This window comes from Canis lupus, chromosome 11 (assembly GCF_003254725.2).
Source record: "Canis lupus dingo isolate Sandy chromosome 11, ASM325472v2, whole genome shotgun sequence".
NCBI classification, from domain to species: domain Eukaryota; kingdom Metazoa; phylum Chordata; class Mammalia; order Carnivora; family Canidae; genus Canis; species Canis lupus.
The window spans coordinates 69,917,772-69,940,501 of NC_064253.1; the positions used below are offsets into that span (position 1 = coordinate 69,917,772).

At 41.5% G+C, this 22,730-nt stretch overlaps 1 protein-coding gene across 7 annotated transcripts in view; it reads right to left on the reverse strand.

Moving 5' to 3' along the window:
* ASTN2 (astrotactin 2) overlaps window positions 1–22,730 on the reverse strand; it is an 853,772-nt gene that overhangs the window by 152,003 nt on the left and 679,039 nt on the right. The window lies entirely within an intron of this gene.

The window sequence follows — 22,730 nt, forward strand, 5'->3', positions numbered from 1 at the left end:
AGCTTCACAGCAATCCACCTCGGCACGGGACACCATCTCTCGCCCAAACACCTCACACTCTACCACCAGGCTCTCCTGTTTTGAGCCGTCGTTCTCTCCCCCTCAGCCAGAATGATCATTGAGGCAGGACAATATTAACAACAACCACTAAGAACCTCCTCTGGGGCCCAGATTAACTAATTTAACCTCATGCAATGGATATAATTATTATTACCATTATCATTTCCCCTTCTACCAATTGGAAAACTGAGGCACACAGAAATAACTTGCCTGCGGTTCACAACCAGTGAGAGAGCGGGCATCTGATAAAAGCAGTGTGGCTCCAGACCCTGCCCCAACTCTTTTTTTTTTTTTTAACTGAAGTATAATTAACAGTGTTTTAGTAGCATCAAGTGTACAATGGAAGGACTCAACCATTCCGTACACTGCTCAGAGCCTACCACAGCAAGTGTAGTCACCACCTGTTGCTGTGCTGCTTCTTGCACATGGCTGACCATCTCACTTCCCTGCGTAGAGACCTTCAGAGGCTCCCCATGGCTCTCAGGATAAAGTATAAGATCTTTACTCTAGCTCCTGACCACTTCCACGGTATTGTTGTTCACCACTCCTCTGACTTTTCCTTGCATGCTACTGGTCCACCCTCATGCAACCACTAACATACCCACCAACAGAAAATTCCTGCTTATGGAAAACATGCTCTAAATTAGGAGACAATAAATTGCTTCTGTAAAGGGCCAGATAGCAAATAATTTTGGCTTTGTGGCCAGGTAGTCTCTGCCACAGTGAGTTAGCTCTACCTTTGCATTCATGAAATCGATGTAGATAATACTTTAAATGAAGGGGCATAATTGTGTTCTGATAAAGCTTTATTTACAAAGACTGGAAGCAGGCTAAGTTTGGTCTAGACAGTTTACTGACCCTTGCTATAAATTATGATTAACATTCTAGAGAATTGCAATGTGCCTCATTGTTTTTTAATTAAAAAAAAACAAAAACAAAAAACAAACAAACAACAAAAAACCTTTTCTCCCTGCTGGAACATTCCCTGCCCCCTTCCCTATACTCCAATTCACTCTTTTGGTCTTCAATGAAACATTCCTTTGCTCCGGGAACCCTACGTCTTAAGGGTTCTTAAGTTTCTTAAGCCTTGAATCATGCTCCTCTCTTGGACACCATAACACACTAAACACACTAGACCACACCTACTGTCACATTCCGTTGCCTGCCTTCCGCAACAGATTCTGACCGCACCAAGGGTACAGGCCATGCCTTATTCACACAAGCATTCTCACAGGACCTGGCCCAGATATCCAGTCAATATTTACTGAATAAATAAATGGACACTGAAAAACATCATTAGGCTCAGGCTCAGGTTTGGGTGTGCTTCGTGCTCTAGTCATTCCATTTACACCGATGTTTCAAGGCCCTGGGGATTCAGAATGTTTGACAGCTCTTTTTTAAACTTACGGACTTTAGAGAATACTAGTCTCTTACCCTTTTACCAGGAAACACACCCTATGTCCTTTCTTTTTCTTTTATGTTACTTTCTTTGTTCTTTTTAAAATGAAAGTTTCACGCTGCCTGTAACTATGGACACCTGGTTACCCAGGTGTCGTTTTGCAGCCTGCATTGTCAAAGACTCAGGTGTGGGGTGGCTCAGCAGTTTAGCCCTGCCTTCAGCCCAGAGCGTGATCCTGGAAGTCCCGGGATTGAGTCCCGCGTCAGGCTCCCTGCTTGGAGCCTGCTTCTCCCTCGGCCTGTGTCTCTGCCTCTCTCTCTCTCTCTCTCTCTCTCTGTCATAAATAAATAAATAAAATCTTAAAAAAAAAAAAAAAAAAAAGATGGCAACCACCTGACTCCTCTTGTCATGCTGGCTGACCCCGTGGCAGGGCTGGGCTAGTATCTCTTTGAAAGGCTTACCATTAAGCACAATTCCAAGCCTCTGAAACTCAGTAGCTTAGGAGGACCCTCCCTGGCATCCCTCCTGATGTAGGGGCTTCTACCTAAGTCTCTCCCTGCATCCAGTAGGCAGCTTTTTAACCACCCCAGACCCATTTCCCAAGTCCTGGGCCAAATGGACACAATAAAGCTTTTCAGAGGAAAAGGCAGGCAAACAAACAAACAACAACAACAACAACAAAAAGAATGCTATTGTGTGAGCTTCCACCATATTTCCCTCGGTGCATCTGATGAGGAGACTCCAATATTACTGCTGAATGTTCTCACCCATATTCTCTGCTAGGAACTGAACAAATGATCTAACTTCTTCTTTTTTTTATTTTTATTTATGATAGTCACAGAGAGAGAGAGAGAGAGAGTCAGAGACACAGGCCGAGGGAGAAGCAGGCTCCATGCACCGGGAGCCCGAAGTGGGATTCGATCCCCGGTCTCCAGGATCGCATCCTGGGACGAAGGCAGGCACCAAACCGCTGCGCCACCCAGGGATCCCCTCTAACTTCTTCTGAATTAAGAGTAGCGACTAAAGACATTTTGAAAAGAATTATAAAAACTAATGTTCATGAAACACCTATTACACAGTGTAAGTGTTTTAAGGGCATTGAAAAAAATATATTCCTCACAATGGTACTGAGATACAGATAGTATGACCTTCACTCACAGGTGAAAGAACTGGGAATTAGAGCAGTGAAGCGGTTTTCCCAAGATCACACAGCAATTAAATAGTGGGAGTAAAATCCCAACCCAGATCGCTGTGACTCACAAGCACAGCCCTTTTCTATTTAACCAAGTGGGGCAGTGGGGGTAAACCCCAACTAAGGTTGCCAGATTCAGTAAATAAAAATACAGGATGCCTAGTTAAAAATCAAATTTCAAGTGAATAAGAATTTTTTTAAGCCCATCTCTCTCAGCGTTTGCATATAAAGTACATAGGTCAGAGTGTGGCACACAGTAATCGCACTATTCCTGCTACAAGTCAGAACCTGTGTTGGAAATAAATGTCTGTTATTCAGTACGAGGTGGGGGTGGGGAGGGGGTGAGGTCTCATGAGGACAGAAACCAAATGGGATCACGTGAGGTCATGCTGACTGAAGGACCTTCTTTTCCCTCCATCTGCAGGTTCCCTTTTACTAAAATTAATGTGCAGAATGGCTTCAGATTCCGTAACATCTCCAGCCAGCACTAAGGGCTTAATACTACAATGGTGAAATCCAGGGCCACGGGTGAAAGTGACCCAGATGGTAAGAGATGGCTTTGACTCTAGCAATGAGAGGAGAGAGAGAACATCCTGTTTTGTTTGTGTATGTGTTTTTGTTTTTGTGTGAGTGTGTGTTTTGTAATCAATAGTCGCTTGAGCTTGTGCAAAACAAAACAGGAAATCTCTCCGGACTTTGTGAGTTTCACCATCCAAGCTGCTCTTGGGAAGAAATCCTGCCTGGGAATCTCCACATCTACTGGCTCTTCCCCAAACCATGAGGAACAGAATGGGGACTGGTGCAGTGGCCAGGCAAACCCTGGAGAGAGCACAAACACACCCTGATAAAAGGCCTACATCAAAGAGGGAGCCCTGGCTAGGCAGCAGAAGCCAGCATTGTGTCAGGACAGGATCACTCTTTCCTTATGTCTCCAGCCCTTGCAACATCCCATCCCGAATCCAATTCCATCCCAGGGGAGGAGAATCATAGAATGTTCCAGCTTCAAGGGACTCTGTAAATCATCTAATCTAATCCATTTGACAGATCAGATACAGTGGCTGGGAAAGGCAAGTGGGTTGGTCCAAGGTGAGGGAGCAGCTCTGTGATGAAATGATTCTATTCCTCCATTTAATCCTAAAATTACTCTTTGAGATGGACGTCCTATCCTCATTCACAAGTGAGCACGGAAGACTTGAACTGAAGTCCATCTGAATCCTGGCACCCTGGACCTTCCCAGGTCACACAGGAACCATAAATGCCAAGATTTCATCCAAAACATCCTTTTCAGCTGCTCTGTTTTAGATCACGTGCTTATGTGCTGTTTGTGTGCCTGCGAGTCCTTGTGCATGTGTGTGTGTGTGTGTGTGTGTGTGTGTGTGTGTGTGCATGTTCTCAGAGGAAGATGAAACCTTACACTGGAGGCATTGTTGACTCCTGGCTTTGGAGTCAGCAAAGGGACTTAAGAAACAAATCCTGTACTTAAACACGGGTAAGGACTGCATTTGCATGACCATTGGTTTTCATAACAAAGAAATGCTTCCAACTTCTGGCTAATTAGCTAGCAAACCAAACAGGGCAGGAGGAGAAAACAGCCACAAAAATGTTAAGCAATCAAAATAAACTAGGATTTATTTCTGACTCGATGGTTACTTCCCCATTTGAACTTGCCTCGTTTAAATTATTGAGTTATCCCTCTCTTTAAGCCTTAATTTCTCCATCTGTAAAATGAGGACACGGAAGATATATTTTTGAAAGTTTAGTTCAGTTCAGTAAACATTCACTGATCTTCCTACTCCATACCATCTGCTGTCTAGATGCTAAAAAATGAGTTGAACAAGACCCAGTAGCTAACTTCAAAGGACTCACAGTTTAATGGTGAAGACATAATCATAATAAATACTATTTATTCAAATGCTATGAAGTAATACACACAGGAGGCCTTTGGGAATACCAAAGAAGAGGGCTCTTCCAGCTATAAAATTCCGACAATGTCTTAGCAATCTTAACTTTAATACTCTGTATTTGACTAAGATACTTGGGACAATCTATATAGAATGTCACTAAACCCGTGAATTAAATTCCATGCTCTGTATTTAGAATGACTTTATTTTTACAGTGCAAATCATACTCAGAGGCTGACTCCAGGTCTGTTATTTTTGATACTGAGATGATTCTGGTCTGTCTGACCAAAAAGCATGCCCTGAAGTCCTCACTCAAAGCTTAATGGATTTTGTTATCTCCACGGTGCTATTAAGATCGGTCCTGTGGCTGTTTGAATCTCCTCTCTAGGCGATTGTCGTAGCCTCTGGACTGGCCTTCAAGCTCCAGTGTCACCTTTTCCAGCACCTCCTCTCCCAGTTTTCTGTAACATCATGGCTGATTCCACCCTCTTGCTTGGACTCCTTCAAAGTCCCACCTCCTTCTGGTTAAAGCCTCTGCTGCTTCTTAACCTGACATTCAAAATCCTTTGTTAATATTTCCCACTCATTTTTTCTCCTTTCCCCTTTATTCCCTTTCACTATTTTTCATATTGCCCAAATGAATGAGACCATATAATAATGTTTGTCCTTCTCCGATTGACTTATTTCACTTAGCAAAAATGAGTGGGAAATATCAGAAAGGGAGACAGAACATGAGAGACTCCTAACTCTGGGAAACGAACTAGGGGTGGTGGAAGGGGAGGTGAGCAGGGGTGGGGGTGACTGGGTGACGGGACCTGAGGGGGGCACTTGATGGGATGAGCACTGGATATTATTCTATATGTTGGCAAATTGAACACCAATAAAAAATAAATTTATAAAAACAAAACAAAACAAAACAAAATCCTTTGTTGTTCCGCCTGTGGCTCCTCTCCCAGGCTCTCCCCACTGTACCTACTCTATGATCCCCTGCACAAGCCAAGCCTTCTCTCATGCTGTGCCTTTGTTCTAAAATACCCTTTCCCCATTTTGTTCTCCTTGCTGAATTCCAGGAAACTTTATGTCCCCCAGGACCCTGCCACACTTGAGAAATTCTGTCTCGACCTACTCTCAATGTTCTCATTTCACATTTCCTTGCAATTTGCTTATTTATGTGTCCTTCTTGCTTATGATACTGTGAACTCCTCCAGGCCAAGGTAATGTATTTGATTAATCTCTGTGCCCCCAGCTCTTAGTAAAAGAGCAACACATATTAGGGCCCCAAAACTATGTGTTAGATTCCACAGACATGTAATAGGATGCTCTGCCAGTATTAAACTTATAAACTTGACATTGTTTTTCTTTTCTAGCAAAAAAAAGATGATAAATGCAACTGGTCACCATAAAAAGACTAAATCTCCACAAAGCCACTGAAGATACATTTGGGTGGGGTATGGAAGTAGAATCTCGTCTGGAGACATTTAGAATTAGCAATCCAAGGTAAGTAGGTTGATAGTTTTTTGCCAGGGGAGGAATTGGGTATAAAGAATCTCCTACGTCTCTAGAGAAAGATGGGAGGAAGAGAGATGGGAGTGGTTGACATCCTATCTTTGTAGGGAGACTAATTACTGAGCCCATGCCATACATGTGATTGGTCAAGAGGGACTAGGATTGATGAACATAGGAAGGATTGAAGAGGAGATCATGGTAGTGTTTGTGTGGAAGCAGAATTAATAGTATCCAGCTCAACCTCGACCTCTGGGATAGACCCTCTCTGGGCCATTTGCCATCCAGTCATCAGCATACTCCCTAGTAGCAGCTGCAGGTGATGCCAACCACTCATTTCCCTGGTAGTTACAGGAGTTGGAGGCCAGGGAGCGGAGCCCCCATTCTTTGGGAAGAGAACCAAAGATGTTGGCATGTCCTGAGCTTGAGGAGATTAGTTGGTCATCTTGTTACAAATCAATGACTGCAAAATTAAGCAGCCTGTGTGTAAACACATTTGGGAGAGATGTAAATAATGTCAGTTGACTTAAGTCTTCTTATTCACAAACAGAGCAGGAAGGCAGGGATAGTGACTTTAAAACATGACCCTCGATATCTCTGACATTTCCTTTGTCATGTAGTGGGATCTAGGTCCTCTCCCCTTGGGTCCAGGCTCTATAAATGTAACCAAAAGAAGTACTACTGCTTCCATTTCTGGCCCCAGGCCTTAAGAAACTGGCAGCTTCCACATCATGTCTCTGGGGATACTCACTCTTGGAGCCCAACCACCATGCTGTGAGGAAGCCCAGGCCACATGGAGAGGCCATATGGAGGTATTCCAGCCAACAGAACTAACTGAGGCCCCAGCCAACAGCCAGGGTCATGTGTCGGATATGTGAGCATGGAAGCCTTTGAGATAACTCCAGCCATATCCACCAGCTGATTGCAACCACATGAGAGAGCCAAGTAAGAACTATGAAGCTCAAACCCAGATCCATTAGAGAGACTAATAAAATGATCACTGTTGTTTTAAGTCAACAATTTCTGGGGTTCCATGGCAATACGTAACTGGGACAGCAGGTAATTCACCTCTGAACAATCCTGAAAGATTGTTTAGAGGAGGTAGCAACTAGGAAAGAGTCCAGCAAAGGGAATTAGAAACCGTAGACTACATACATATCTCAGGAGCTAGAGGGCTCTAATGTGCATACACACATACACAATGCCACAGATCCCTGGTATGTCCAATCTAGAAGAGCCCTAAAAGTGATAAATGACCTTTGCAATTTTGCAAGCTAAGAGGCCCAAATAGGGGAGGAGACTTGTCCGAGTTCACACCACAAGAATCTGGCAGAGAATAAACCAAGATTTTCATATCAATAACCTTCACTACATGAGGCTGCCTACATTTGGATCTGGCTTCAAGCTACTCATCTATTATGCTGCTAGACAGGAAACAACCATACTGACAATACTTACTGAGAATGTACTGAGTTCTTTAATACACGTTATCTTATTTAATCTTATGGCTACCTTATGAAGCAGATTCTGCTGTTACCATCCCCATTGTACGGATGAAGAAACTGAGGTTCAAAGGGTGAAGTGGCCTAGTCAGAGTCACCAGCTATAAAGTGGTAGAATGACAACTTGAACTCCGGTTACATTTGATCCTGAAGCCCATTCTCTCAGCCACAACCATTATGGGCAAGTAACATTCTCACTGATGAGAGGACATTTATTGAGTGCTTACCACAAGCTAAGCACCCTTACCCTTTCCATGTATTACTCCTCACAATAGCTCTAAGTACATTAGATATATCAGCTCATGCAGTGAAATGCCAAGACACTTGCACCCCGATGTTTGTAGCAGCAATGTCCACAATAGCCAAACTGTGGAAGGAGCCTCGGTGTCTATCGAAAGATGATAGATAAAGAAGATGTGGTCTATATATACAATGGAATATTCCTCAGCCATTAGAAACGACAAATACCCACCATTTGCTTTGACGTGGATGGAACTGGAGGGTATTATGCTGAGTGAAATAAGTCAATCGGAGAAGGACAAACATTATATGGTCTCATTCATTTGGGGAATATAAAAAATAGTGAAAGGGAATAAAAGGGAAAGGAGAAAAAATGAGTGGGAAATATCAGAGAGGGAGACAGAACATGAAAGACTTCTAACTCTGGGAAACGAACGAGGGGTGGAAGAAAGGGAGGTGGGCGGGGGGTGGGGGTGACTGGGTGACGGGCACTGAGGGGGGCACTTGATGGGATGAGCACTTGGTGTTATGTTATATGTTGGCAAATTGAACTCCAATAAAAAAAAAAGATATATCAGCTCATTTAATTTTCCCAACAACCTGTGAGGTAAGTAGAATTATGACGTTCTCTTTTACATTTGTGCCCAAGGTCATAGGGCTTGTCATGGGGACACAGTCAGGATTTGAACCCAGGAACTCTAGCTCTAGAGCCTGTGCTCTGAAACATGAAGCCTCCAAATACAAACTTTGATGGAGACAATCCATGTTTTCTTTTTTAATGTTATTTACACCCCTGATTCCTTCCACCCTTAGTATATATTGTGATCTCTCACTGTATCCATGGGAATAGACCTATGAAAATACCGTGTGTAATTTCCATTTTTGTAAGTCAAATGTCAGCAATGTCCCATGGCTCAATGTAATAGCAGCCACAGGCGTGAATAAAATTCCACAGGAAGAGGATATAGAGCATGAAAAAAGTCAAGTGCCTAAGACAGCAGAACCCCAAGGACTCTAACCTTTCCTGACTAACTTGCTATGTGACCTCAGTAAGTCATTTCCCCTCTCTTGGCCTTAATGTCCCATAATGTCTTCGACTTGTATATACACTCCCCAGCATTGCTGGTTCTGATAATTTTCTGATTCATGTCCTGGATTTTACTTTTTCTCTAAACTGCCCACAATTTTCTCATCCTAGACATACTGTCTGGGATCCTTTAATAGTTCTTACCAGCAGACAAATCTAGGGAGACAGTAAAAGGGTCAGTGATTGGCAGGAGCCGGGTGAAAGGAAAGCACAGGATTTTAGGGTAGTTGAACCATTTTGTATGCTACTTGGTGGATATACATCATTATACATTTGTCAAAACTCAGAATGCACACCAAGAGCAAACCCTCATATAAACTATGGACTTTGGCTGATAATGATGTGTCAGTATAGGTTCGTCAATCGTAACAAATGTTCCAGTGCAATTTGAGATTATGATTGGGGGGGGGGTGGAGACTCTGCTGGACGGGGCAGTGTGGGGGGCATGAGGTATACAGCAACGCTTTGTACTTCATGTCCAATTTCGCTGAAAAACTAAAACTAATCAAGAGAAAATAAAGTCTGTATTTAAAACCTCCTGCCAGCTAGCATGTTTTTCGTAAAAAAGGTCTCACCAGACTGTGAGCATCCCATGGACGGTTTTTGAAGAAAGAGGTATGAGCATGAAGGGAGTGAAAGATATTAGCCATATCCTTATTCTACTCTGATGCTCGAGCCTTCCTATGCCTCTCAACAACTTTCGGATGTGCAGCTCTTACGCTCTGCAGTAATCCTTAGAGATGAGCAAGTATAGAGTCAGAGAAGACAGCAGCCCAGTGCCCCCCAAATAGAACACAATAGAGCTGAGTCTCTAACTTCAAGTCCCAAGCTTTGGCCCCTGACTTCTCTGGTCCCACCCGTCCTTTTCAGCTTCTGTATCAGATCCCCCTATTCACAAGGCAACACAGCAAAGGAACTCTGGCAAGAACCCGTTTCCTATATGAGAAATTGTGCAGCTTAATCTATGGCTCCATAAATCACAGAAATGACACCTAATTTCCCCTGTCAGGATCAACTTCTCTTTTCAAGCCATTCTCCCCTGAATGATGAGAGCCCAACAGAACAGCTTGTTAATCTGGGTGACAGGGGGAAGACATTTAAAGCCAGCCAAACCCCCCTCTTGCCACACTTACTTCTGCTAATGAAAAAATATTAGAGAAATAAATATACAACCCACTGAGATGCTCCTGCATGGGGCACTGTCAGCTGTCTGTTTTTCAAGATGTACAGAGACAAGATGATGAGGTTATATGATCCTCGGGCAAGGAGCTATTTTTCTTGTCAGTTCACCCCGTATTTCAGTTCCCATCCATCTCATCTAAAGAATAAAGTGCTAGGTTTCAATGCATTAAAAATAACAGTAAGCATTTTTGAGTATACCTATATGTCAGACACAGTGCTCGGTGCCTGCCAGGAAGAGAAACATCTTATTTGGACCACCATGTCATGATTTGGGCCCTCCTATCACTCTCCTTATAGAGAGGGCAAGACTGAGGCCCCAGAGAGTTTGGGTTCCTTTCCGATGTTACATAGCCAGTATTTGGCAGAGCAAAATTCAAACTCGGCTCCTCACATTCCTAAATGTGTCACCACCACGAGCTAATTTAATCTTCAGATAAGCCTATAAATTAGGTTGTACTATCTCCATGAAATCTTTGAAAACGGTTGAAACTTAAACTTTGGGTCATGTATGATCAAGTGACTTGAGCAATGTCACAAACCTAGGATACTTCGGAGTTAGGATTCAAACGCCAAACTGATTCCCAAGATAGGATATCTCTTTCCTGCCCCATTTTTCTTAAGTAATGAAGATAGGTGGGGGTTGAGGTGCATGGCGTAGTCTCAGGACAGGACAGGGTGAGCAGGTAGCCTTGTTCTCTTCAGTCCTAAGCCCTGACTGGCCAGAACAACACTCCATAGTGTGTTTCCAGGAATATGAGTTCAATGGGATGCTAACTGATTTTAAAGTTCAAAAAAAAAAAAAAAAAGGTGGGGGGAGGTGGTTGGAGAGGTTGTCTCTGTGGTCAAATAAATTTGGAAAAGACTATATTAAAAAGACAGATTGCTCTACATAGAACTTTTCAGGGCCATTCATATATTAATGGTCAATGGGAAACCCTAAGGTAATGCATAGAAGGAAGCATTTTCCAAACATCTTTGTCCATGGAACCTTCCCCCCACACACACATGGCACCCAGGGATCCGATACTTGGCAGAGTCTCCTCCATATTGTGCTAATCTAGATTCTAGGCTGGACACAAAGCTCTCTGCCAAGAGCGACTCAGGATAGAGAGCTCATCCCAGCTCTGTCTGTAAGTAACTGCGTAACTTTGGCCAAGTCGGTCTCCCTCTCTGGGACTCAGTTATCTTGTCTATAAAATAAGGGTGTTGAATATTTTTATTGCAGAGGCTCTAACCTTCTGGCAACACCATGAGTGCTAGAAGTATTTGTAACTCCCACCGATGCTGCTCCATCCCGCTCAGGTGCTTGCAGACTAGGTCCTGGACCTCTCTGATGACCTGAGCCCTCCATGGTTGGCCTCCTGGCCACAGATTGTGGGACATCCCACTTGGTGGCTATGAGTCATTTGGATGCCTTTGTGCTGATGTCAGGCCCCTCAAATCTCTGCTTCTCCTTCCAGCATCACCTCTTGCCACTCCTCTTTTTAGACTCCATTCTCTAGCCATGTTTTCTCACCTTTAGCCATTTATATGCTATTTCCTCTCCTGGAACTCTTCCTCCATCCCATAATCTCCCCCACTGATTAATCTATCAAGTCTCAGCTTGGAAACCACCTCTTGCAGGGAACATTCCTCGACCCTCTCAAGCTGGAATACACCTCTTCCTTTGTAACACATCTTCTCCCACCTTCCCCTATCATAAAACTTATTTTACTGTGTGATATTTTATTGTCTGTTTCATTGCGTATCTGTCTCTTCTTATAGACTGTACAAATTGAGATTGGAGCCCTCCTGTCTGCTTTGTTTATTATTTAATCCCTAGCACCTGACATAGAGTAGGGGCTCCGTAATTGATTAATCAATTAGTCTATGATAAATTAATGAATGTTAAGAACATCAAGTTATGATCTTGTTGTATCTCTTATCCTTTTGGCCTTAACTTAGAAGATCTCTCCTCTGCCGAGGGCCTTAGGGTAATTCTGTGTTCTTAACCTTTTCCATGCTCCTATCACATGCCAACTTTACTTCTAAGACTAGCTAGCCTACGAGATCTAAGAGCCAAAGCTCACAACATTTAAAAACCTTCCACATCTTCCAGTAAAATATGGAAGGGTATTTTCAGCTTTTCACACAAAACATACCAAATATCCAGAAAGGACTAGTGCAGAATTACTTGGAAGTCTCTTTCTTAAATATGTATACAAATTGCATATTCTACTTTACAATACATTTGAGTTGGATTTACTATTAAAACAATGATTTCCCCCCCAAAAAAAAATGTTTCTCATAGTGTGATCTTTGAGCCTCTTCTTTTATTAATGACCTGAAGCACTTACTAGAAACTCAGATTCCTGGCCAAACTCAGTCACAATGAGCCAGAATCCTGGGAGAGGTGATCCAGAATTGGATTTAATGTACTCCCGGGTGATTCTTATAGACTATTAGTTCAAGAGTCCCCTGTCTCTTTATCTTGTGGCTTTGGGTATATTTTGGCATACCGTAGTGTATCCCTCTAAGTTAAGGTACTTCAGCTTGAGAATAAAAACCTACAGGATTTTTTTTTAATAGATATAATTCAGGTATCAGATACAATGAACAGTTTGGCAGTCATATTTGAACTAAATAATCCTGTTGCTTTATCCAAGGGTGGTGGGACCAAAATTCATCACTTCGCCTAACCTGGACCAATTAGGGTTTCCTGCCCCCACCCCCGGCTCCAGGAATTAGATTCAAATGGTCATAGGTCTGTGAGTGCTTGAACTGGCATGAGATATAAAGCTAAACTTGGCTGCAGGGTCTTGGCATGTTGAGCTGCTTTCACAGAGACCAGAAAATGTCAGGAAGGGAGTTAGAGAAAGAGAGAGAAGCAGAGATGGCAGGCTCCAGAGTTATTACTGAGAGTAGCTTCCTAGATGCTGGGGGCTCTGCTGTGTTCTCTGCGCTTGGCTTACATGAGACATCAATTATATCATTATAATATTTTCTCCATTTTTTCCTTAAAATATTTCAGTGGGTCTCTACTTCCCACCAATGAAAGAGCTTTGACCAAGAGGAGTATAAATACTCTGTTCTTGGCCTGGCCCAAAAGGCCCTTCCCACAAATGTGTCCAACAACAAGCCTCATGTCCCACCACTGCAGTCTGCCCCAGTCCTACATACCAGTGACACCAAACCACTTGTCATAGACCAGACAAGTAAGAAACTTTTGTCATCCTAGAAGGCCTTTCCTCCATTCTACCATTAAGACCCACTACTACTGCCATCTTCTCCGGAAACCCCTTTCTGATTTCCCAGCAGAACTGAAGGCTTCCATTGAATCTTGGACAACATATCTGAAGTAAGATATAATATTTCACTGAATTATTTATTTATATGCCTATCCTCTCCACTGAAATTTTCCTTGCCTTATTTTACCAGAAGCTCCTGGCCCAGGATAGGTACTTCATAAATGTTTGTTGCATGACTAAATGTCATGCAGATGAGTGGCCAACTGAGGAATAGAAGACTGAGAGTGCTTGGGATGTCTAATCTATGTTATCCTAGTAGACCTTCTCAATCACCAGGGCAATAGATTGTGCTTACATTTTTCCAAACTATCTCCAGACCATTTGTCCTGCCTGTCACTGAGCTGATAGCAGTTGTGAAAGTGATGAATAGCAGACCAATTATGAGCAACAGGAAACATCAGTTATAACTCCAGGGAGAAGACGCAGCCATATCAGTAGCCTCATCCATCTAATCATGAGTCATCTTCCCAAGGCATCTTGCCTTGTGACCTTGAACTGCCAAGGGCTTCTTAGTCTTGTACAAATCCAAGTTCTTCAGAGAACAGCTCCTTCTCTCAGCCTGTCTCCTATAAGGCGTTGCTCCTGGCCCACTCAGTCCTAGAAGGGAAAACCTGGATGGAACTCACACTTTTCCTAAGGGAAGCTTTTAGCCAAGGCTCCCAGCCCCACCCAATAGGCAAGACCTGCCTTCTATGGCCTGCTGTCCTTTGACAGATAGTAACTCCTCTCCCCTGTGGTGAGAACATCTGGAGATGGGAGGCGAGTGGGAAGGTTTCAACTGGAAGATTTGTCCAAAATTGTGGAGTTTATATGTCGCTAAATTCTAGCTTAATTTAATGGTGAGTTTCTGAGTAAAGGACTACAAAATTTCTCTTCCGTGGCCACTGGTGACCTCACTTTTCCAGTACGCCCATTTTCCCTTAGGAGGCATCTAAAGGATGCAGTCGCTCCAGCTGAGAAGGATTCCATGGTTGGGCCTGTGGGTGGGGGCAGGGAGAGAAAGGTCAGAGGACAGAAGGGGACATGCTCAGTCTAGACACAAACTAAGTTTATCTTTGCCTTTGAAAGGGAGACTTAGAAATTTAGCAGGGGAGGTTATAAAAAGGGAGAGTCCTATCTCATTCATTGCAGTCATATTTCCATCATGGTATATTGAGACTCTGCAGTCTAGATCCCTTAACCCATAAAATGATGTTATACATCCTGGAGGGACAGGACATGGAGTATGGTCTTTGGAACCAAATCCCTGGATTCAAATTTTAGGGTTATCACTAAGCAAACTAATAAAGGGACTTCAACTCTCCATGTTTCATTTCCACTTGTGTAAAATGGGGATATATTGCCTACAGAAAGGAATGTTTAAGGATCATTTATAAAGTATCTAAAATAATGCCAGATCCATGCATGTGTCTACACATGTATATATATTTGACAATTAGATGAATGTTGACAAAGCTCTAAATTTGGATATTCTCTACATGGAAGCAACATAATTATTTTGAATTATTATTTATTATGAACATAATGAAGTTATTACTTATGATTATTTATAGACAAAAGTTATTCTAGGCACATCTATGCTCAGAATAATTCTTATTCTTGTTAATTATTTTTTCAATGGGGAAAAAATAAATCATTAGAACCAGCTGCCAAAAAGACGTTAAGCTTATCTTTGCCTTTAGAGAGGTATGCCTTTCTGAATTTCTGCGAACTGACTACCCTTCTGTTTTTTTTTAATCAATGGATTTCTGAGGGTAAGGCAATAACTCTTAACTATACACCTACTCTGTGCTGGATGTTTCATCAGCATCAAGAGCAGAAGCATAAAAGACAAGGAAGAAAAGAAAGAGAAAGGGAAAAGTTGAAGATGAAGAAAGAGGAAAGAAGCTGCAACTAATATTGATCAAATTTTTAATCATACTAGGCACTGCTAAGTGACGTATATACATAATCGTACTTAAGCTAGCAATAATTCTATGACTTACATGATCTTCATGCTATCTTCATTGAGATTCTGAATAATTAAGTTGTATCTTCATTGTATGTGACAAAACAAGAATATAAGCCTACGTCATTTTGATTCTTGAACCTTCTTTTCTCTGCATATATCATATTATGTTATATCCAGAGCCATCCTAGGAAGCAAATCTTCTTACAGATAAGACAAGGGAGCTCAGGCAGGACAAGTCACTTGTGCAGTACTATCCAACCAGTAAGCATAAAATCCAAAATTCAAATCTAGATCTCATTGACTCCAAAAATTGGATCTCAATGACATTTCACTGGAATGCCTCAAAATCTCATGATAAGCCTGTTTTGCCTTGAATATAAATAATACCCTCCTGCATATGAAATATGCATAAGCATATATATTTATATACACATATATAATATAATATAATAAATATAATATAATATAATATAATATAATATAATATATACACACACACCACACCAATATATACCTACTTATAGGAATGTGTATATATCTATGCTTTCTCCAGATTCCTTCAAAATAAATAGCTGAAAATTTGAGAAAAAAACTATGAAAGAAGCAACACAGAGGCATGGGCAGAGCCCCACTGAATGTATACCTCAATCCCAAAGCAGCTACCATACTTCCATTTCCTGGTATTCCCTTCATTTTTTTTTTTTTTTTGAAAGGAAGTAATAACTTCCGGTAAAGATTCAGGATGAGCAAACTAAAGTCAAGGAGTCAAGTCAAGCTCTTTTAAGAATGGATTGATGCTTCTCAGAAAGAATTGAGAACAGGATTTTGGATTGAGTTAACAGGTCATCAATCACTTCATACCTGTTAGAATGGCCATTATAAAAAAGAAAAGAAGTAACAAGTGTTGGGGAGGCTGGGGAGAAAAGGGAATACCTGGGCACTGTTAATGGGAATGTTAATTGGTGCCGTGACTATGGAAAACAGTATAGAGGCTCCTTGAAAAATTAAAAATAGAACTACTACATGAGCCAGCAACTTCAATTCTGGGTTACTTATCCAACCAAAGAAAATTAAAATAGATATTCACCCCAATGTTCACTGCAATATTATCTATAGCAGCAAGATATGAAACCAATCTAAGTGTCCACTGACGGATAAATGGATTAAGAAAATGTAGTGTGTGTGTATTGTGTATATAGAAACACACACACACACAAATATCATTTAGCCATAAAAAAATAAAATCTTGCCAGACAAACATGGATAAATTTTGAACACATTATGCTAAGTGTTCAAAAGACACTTATGCTTAAAGACAAATACTGTATGTGGAATCTTGAGGGGGAAAAAAGCTCATAGATAGAGTTTTCTCAGAGGCAGGTGATAGGAGTGGAGAAAATGGGTGAAAGAGATCAAAAGGTAGAAACTGCCGTTATAAAATAAGTACGTTATGGGGATGTCATGTACAGGTTTGCAACTATAGTTAGTAATACTGAATTGTATACCTAAAAGATGCTAAGAGAATAGACCTTAAAAGTTTCCATCACAAGAAAAGAATTATAACGATGTGATGATGGATGTTAATTATTAGCTAGACTTATCATGGTGATCATTTTGCAATGTGCACAAATACTGAATCATTATGTTGTGCACCTGAAACAATATACCATTATGCATCAATTACATCTAGGAGCATGAAGAGGGGGTCTTTGTTGAGCTTTGAGACAAGAACTTCAATTAGATGGCGGAATAGCTTCCAAGTTGAGAGGTGACTGAGAGTTGAAAACAGAGCACACGTTTCACCACCAAGGAAAAGTGAAGAAAAAGAGAGTGACAGGAAAGACTGTAGAATCCAAAAAAGGTTATTTGATGATAAAATAGGCTTGTCTATGTCAATGTGTAGAGGAAGGAGCCAATGATGAGGCAGTCTCTGCAGCTTATATGCTGAGACTACAGGCTGTAGAACCAGACAAACATGTTTAAATCCTAGTTCCATAACTATTGCCATGTGACATTGATAAGAGATTTCTCCTTCTGAGCTTCAGTAAGCCCACCACACAAAAGTTAAGTTTCGAGTGCTTACTCTATACATGACACTAAAGACAGAAGGACAAATCTAGAAAGAAGCAAGAGACTTGAATTCCACCCTTATTTCTATAGGCAAGTGATGCAGTCTCTGTGTGTCCTAACTCTTCATAAATCATCATTAAGAAGGACAAAAAACATTCTGGAGGTTTTTTCAGAGGCTCATAATCAAGATGGCTGGGATAAAACTAAGTCAGAATTAAGAACAGACTCATTTGATGGAAAGTTATTAAAGGAGCAGAGGATGTTTGCCAGAACTAAGATCTAAATAACTGAAAGACTGTCGCTTAAAACCGAGAGAGAGGACAGATGTGCCACACATTGCTGCTAAGCACCTTACCTGGATTATTTTAGTTAATAATCTGTTATTTTAGTCACTTTAGTTGGAAACAATTCTATAAAGTAGACACTGTTAATCCCATTTCACTGGTAAGAAAACAGAATTCTAAAAATTTATATGCCCCAAAACACAAAGGGATTTTGCAGCAAAGCTGATATTTGAACCTTCATCTCTCTGATCCCAAAGTATATGCTCTGTCCAGTAAGTCAATAAGTAAGTCTATTTCAGTATTGTTTTGATGAATGGAACTAGAAACAAGAGGAGGAAATATATAGGAAAATGTTTCGACTTAATAAACAAAACATTCTAGTAGTAAGTGAACAAGCTGCTTAGGGATTACTAGGCAAGCTTTACACAGAACATTCAAACATAGACTCTTGTAGGGTACAGTGGGAAAGATTTAAGCAATAGACTAGGGTAGGACTAGATGCCAGGATAATCCCTTCCACTTCTGAGTTTTCCTGCTCTTTCTTTCTCATAGGCATTGTGATCATAAAATAATGAAATGTGGAAAAGGAGACGTTGGAAAGCAAAAGGATGAATGGGAGGGAGAAGACAAGTAAGAGCCTGTCCATACTCCACTTACTATGTACCAGGCAGAAAGCTAAGCATGTTAGAAGCCCACCTCATTTTTTTAAAATTTTATTTATTTATGATAGTCACACACAGAGAGAGAGAGAGAGAGGCAGAGACACAGGCAGAGGGAGAAGCAGGCTCCATGCACCGGGAGCCCGACGTGGGATTCGATCCCGGGTCTCCAGGATCGCGCCCTGGGCCAAAGGCAGGCGCTAAACCGCTGCGCCACCCAGGGACCCCCAAGCCCACCTCATTTAATAAAATAACCTGAGAAATTAGGTATTATTATTATTATTATTATTATTATTATTAACCCCAACCACACATCTGAGGGGACTAAGTCTCAGAATTCCTTGCCAAAAGTCACATAGAGGAAAAGGAACAGCCAGGACTTAATGACAGATTTGACCAGCCTCGAAAACAAACACTTCACTACTAGATTAGAAAGCTCAAGTTATTCTATTACATCACCTTGGTCTAGGGGTGTGTCAATACTGGTTGCGGGAGACTGCCAACAAATCAAACCTAGTCAAACATCTAGGTACCTAACTACCAAGTTATAAGAAATAGAGGGGCAGAGGAACGTATTAAATGATACCATGGGGATGCAATGAGCAAAATCCAGGCTGTGGGGAATGCTACTGGACAAATGATCTGGTTTTCTTGGTAAAATATCACAAGGAATAAAAAGAGAGAGAAAGGAAGGAAGGAGCCTATAGATTAAAAGAAACTTATCAACCAATCACGATGTTTGGATTTTATTTAGATCCCATTTTGAACAAATTTGTACCAAAAATATAAAACAATTTGTTAAATGTGAGCAATGACTGGATATTTGATGGTACTGAAGAACTGTTAATTTGGAGAACATAGTAATGACAATGGTATTGAAGCTATATTTTTAGCCCTAATCTCTTGAACTTTAACATTTACACATAAAATTCCATAATGTTTGAGGTGAGACATCAGGTGACATAGGCTTGGTATGAGTTGGTCACTGTTGTAACTAGAAGGTGAGAGGTACGTGGAGGTTCATTACACTAGGCTCTCTGCTCTTGTATACATTAGAGTTTTCTAAACTAAATTGTTTTGGGTTGGATAGCAGAAGACCCAGGGGTTTAACAGTGTCCTCCAAAATGGGTAAGTGTGGAGATGAAGCTGAAAGAGAAAAGAAACATGTGGCCCCAGGAGAGGCCCCATTCTTCAAGGGTTTCTCCTCCTCTCAGGGCCTGAGTTTATACCTTGGAACCCTTCCACTCAGAAATACCAGGGATGACATGATTCTGTTGACCAGAGAAGCCACTGCACAGACTGACTATAATGGTACAAACTCATGCTGCTTTCAGCCGCATCTGCCTGGTGAATTGTGAGACACATCTGGAACGACTTTTTGGTTCTTAGAGAGAAACAGAGGATTGAGTAGAGCTGTTTGTGAATTCTTCTGGGCCCTTTGCATCACTGCTGACTGAAGTTCTCTAATGACCCAAGAAGAGCTCCTGGTGAACAGGGCTAAGCTCCAGGAGGGATGGGGCCTACAGCTTGCTCTGTTTCTGGAAGCCCAACACTGCCCTGGCTGGGGGCAGTCTTTGCATGGTCATGTGATGAATAAGTGGTTGTGGGTGAGCTAGAAAAGGGTTCTGCTATGTGTTAGCCTTTGGGAATTCAAGGGGTGGCACCTATCCTCTCTGATCTTCAGTTTCCTTATCTGTAAAATGAAGATAAACATTGCTACCTTCATAGGCCTATCGAGGGGTTAAGGGGGCCAGTGTACCTGAAAGCACCATATAAGCATACCAGTGTAAGTTGGTAACTCATTCACTTTTCACTCACGCATTCATCTATACTCATTGAGCATTTATCGAATTTCTACTGAGTCAGGCATGATACCAGAAGCTGCTGGTGCAATGCTGAGCGAAAGTTTGCCCAGACCCTGGCCTTAGGGAGTTTACAGGACAATTGTTTGACTCAATATCAGGTAGGATATCCTAGAAGTGAGGGAAACAGGGTGCTTGTGATCACTGAGCAAGCTGTTACTGGGAATGTTCACAGACCCGACTACATTTGCAAGGTATGGCAGAAAGGAATCAAGAAGCAGACTAAGGATGGACCAAATGCTTGTATAATACTTTCATTCCTGAGTTTACCTCTCTTCCTTCTTCACTGGCACTGCTATCACCATAAAATAAAATAATAAAATGTGAAGGAGGAGGAGACATAGGAATTAATCTATTACAAAACATAAAAGTTTAATTAGAAACTTTGAGTGTGTGTGGATGGCTCAGTCGGTTAAGTGCCTGACTCTTGATTTTGACTCAGGTCATTGTCTCAGGGTTGTGAGATGGAGCCCCATCTCACATGCATGCATGGAATCTGCTTAAGATTCTCTCTCTCCCTCTCTCTCTCCACCACTCCCCCTATTCACAAGTACACACACTCTCTCTCTCAAAAGAAAATAATGATAATTAGAAACTTTGATAACTGCCATGGGAGAAAGATAAAAAGACTCACGAAAGTACATAAATGAATGGGGAGCTTATCAAATCCAGAAGCTTTGGAGGCATTCTGGTGCATAAGTAGCAGTTAATTCAGAAAAAAAGGAGTGGAAGAGGTGAAATGCATGCCAATTAGAGGGAACAGCATGTGCAAAGGCTCTTTGGCATGACAAAGTATGGCCTTTCCAGAAACTGCAAGATTGCCAGTGACTAGAAAATGGAAAGCAAAAAGGGTAAAGTTAAGGTGAATTTTTTTTAGAAATTGGAAGGGCCCATCCAAGCAGCCTTATGTAGGCCACAGTAAGCACCTCTGTCTTGATCCTAAGGAATTGGAAGGCAGTTAAGGATCTGAATGAGGGAAGTGATGAGAGAAAGTTTTGAGTTTTGAAAATTCTACTCTAGCTACAAGGAAGAAAGTTAACACAAGGAGGCAAGGCTCATTATTAGCCAATGAGGAGGCAACTGCAATAGTCCAGGCAAAACTTGAACTAGACTGGGTAAAAGTGAAGTTATGGAGAAGTTCTCAAGAATAAAAGTCTATAAGACTTGATAAAGGACTATAGTTTTAGGGGGAGTAGTGCAGGAAGGAAAAAAAATATCTCATTGGTTTCAGAATTCAAAAACTGACCTAGAAAACACCATTGAAAGAGAAAGTCTTTTTATAGCAAACAGGGTCTGCAAGACTTGTAAATGAGAAGACACTTTTTTTCCCCATTGGGTGAAGAGACCTAACCCTGGAATGAATGCGAGTATATCAGTATAGACAGTAGTAGTTTTTATTAAAAAAAATGGCTATTAAGTAAAGAAATGAAGATCCAGTAGCTGGTGAAGGTAATATGCAGTGATAGTGTCTTCATTATACATTGACTTCCATGTACGATTATTTAAAAAGTTGAAGGGAAGTAGCTAATAGAGAATACGGCGAAATGAGAAAAAAAGCTCAGGTACCCAAGTCAAACCATGGTTCTACTAGTTCCTATTTCTAGGGACTAGGGGCAAGTGGTCTCACTTCTCCATGCCTCAGTTTACACAATGGGAAAAAAAGATAATAATAATACCCACCATGCGGGGTTCATAAAAGGGTTCAGTAAGCTAAGTACATGAAGGGCTGGAGCTGAGCTCCCAGTGCAACTGAAGTGCTCAGCGAATAGCTGTTATTAAAAGTACGAGGGAAAGACATGATGCCATTCTCTTTTTTATCACATTTGCTAACCAAATTCAATGTCCCACGGAGCAGAGGTATGGAGAGGGCATCCTGTGCTCTGACATGCAAAAATGTTTGCATTTGTTAAGTCTGGGTGTCTCCTGTATCTTATTGAATCTAGGAGTCTTCTGGTCCCATGAAATAACTACATTTTCCAGTTTTGCAAGTAGGCAAGCCAAGCATTAAGTTCCTCTTTTGTAATTGACCATGAGCGTGTTGAGTAATATGTGGATTATTTCTCCCTCTTTTCTTTGATCTTCCCTCTTGCCAAGGACTGCCTGACAGTCTGGTTTCTGGCCAGTGCACCTCCTCAGAATGCACCGAGATGGAGAGGAAGTGGCCCACAATAGCAGAGATTTACGCCAGATTATAAGGACTTGACTTTCCTAATCCCTAAACAAGGAATTCCCTGAAGGAAATTCAGAATGAAAGAAGACATATGAACCATGGTTTTGGATAGTGGTTCTCAAGCTCAATGTGTATCAGAATCACCTTTGGAAGCCTGTGAAAATGAAGATTCTCAGCCTCACCCTACCAGAGAAAAATAATCAGTAGGACGAAGCCAGGAACCTGCATTGTTAACAAATACTTCCTGCATCCCCATCCCAACTGATTCAGAGTGACTTTGAGACCCTCTGAAATCCAAGTCTCCATCTTCCACTAGGTACTCCTGGCCTCACTTGTTTGCTTTGCTTTTTTTTTTCTCTTTACCTTGTAATATACAATATT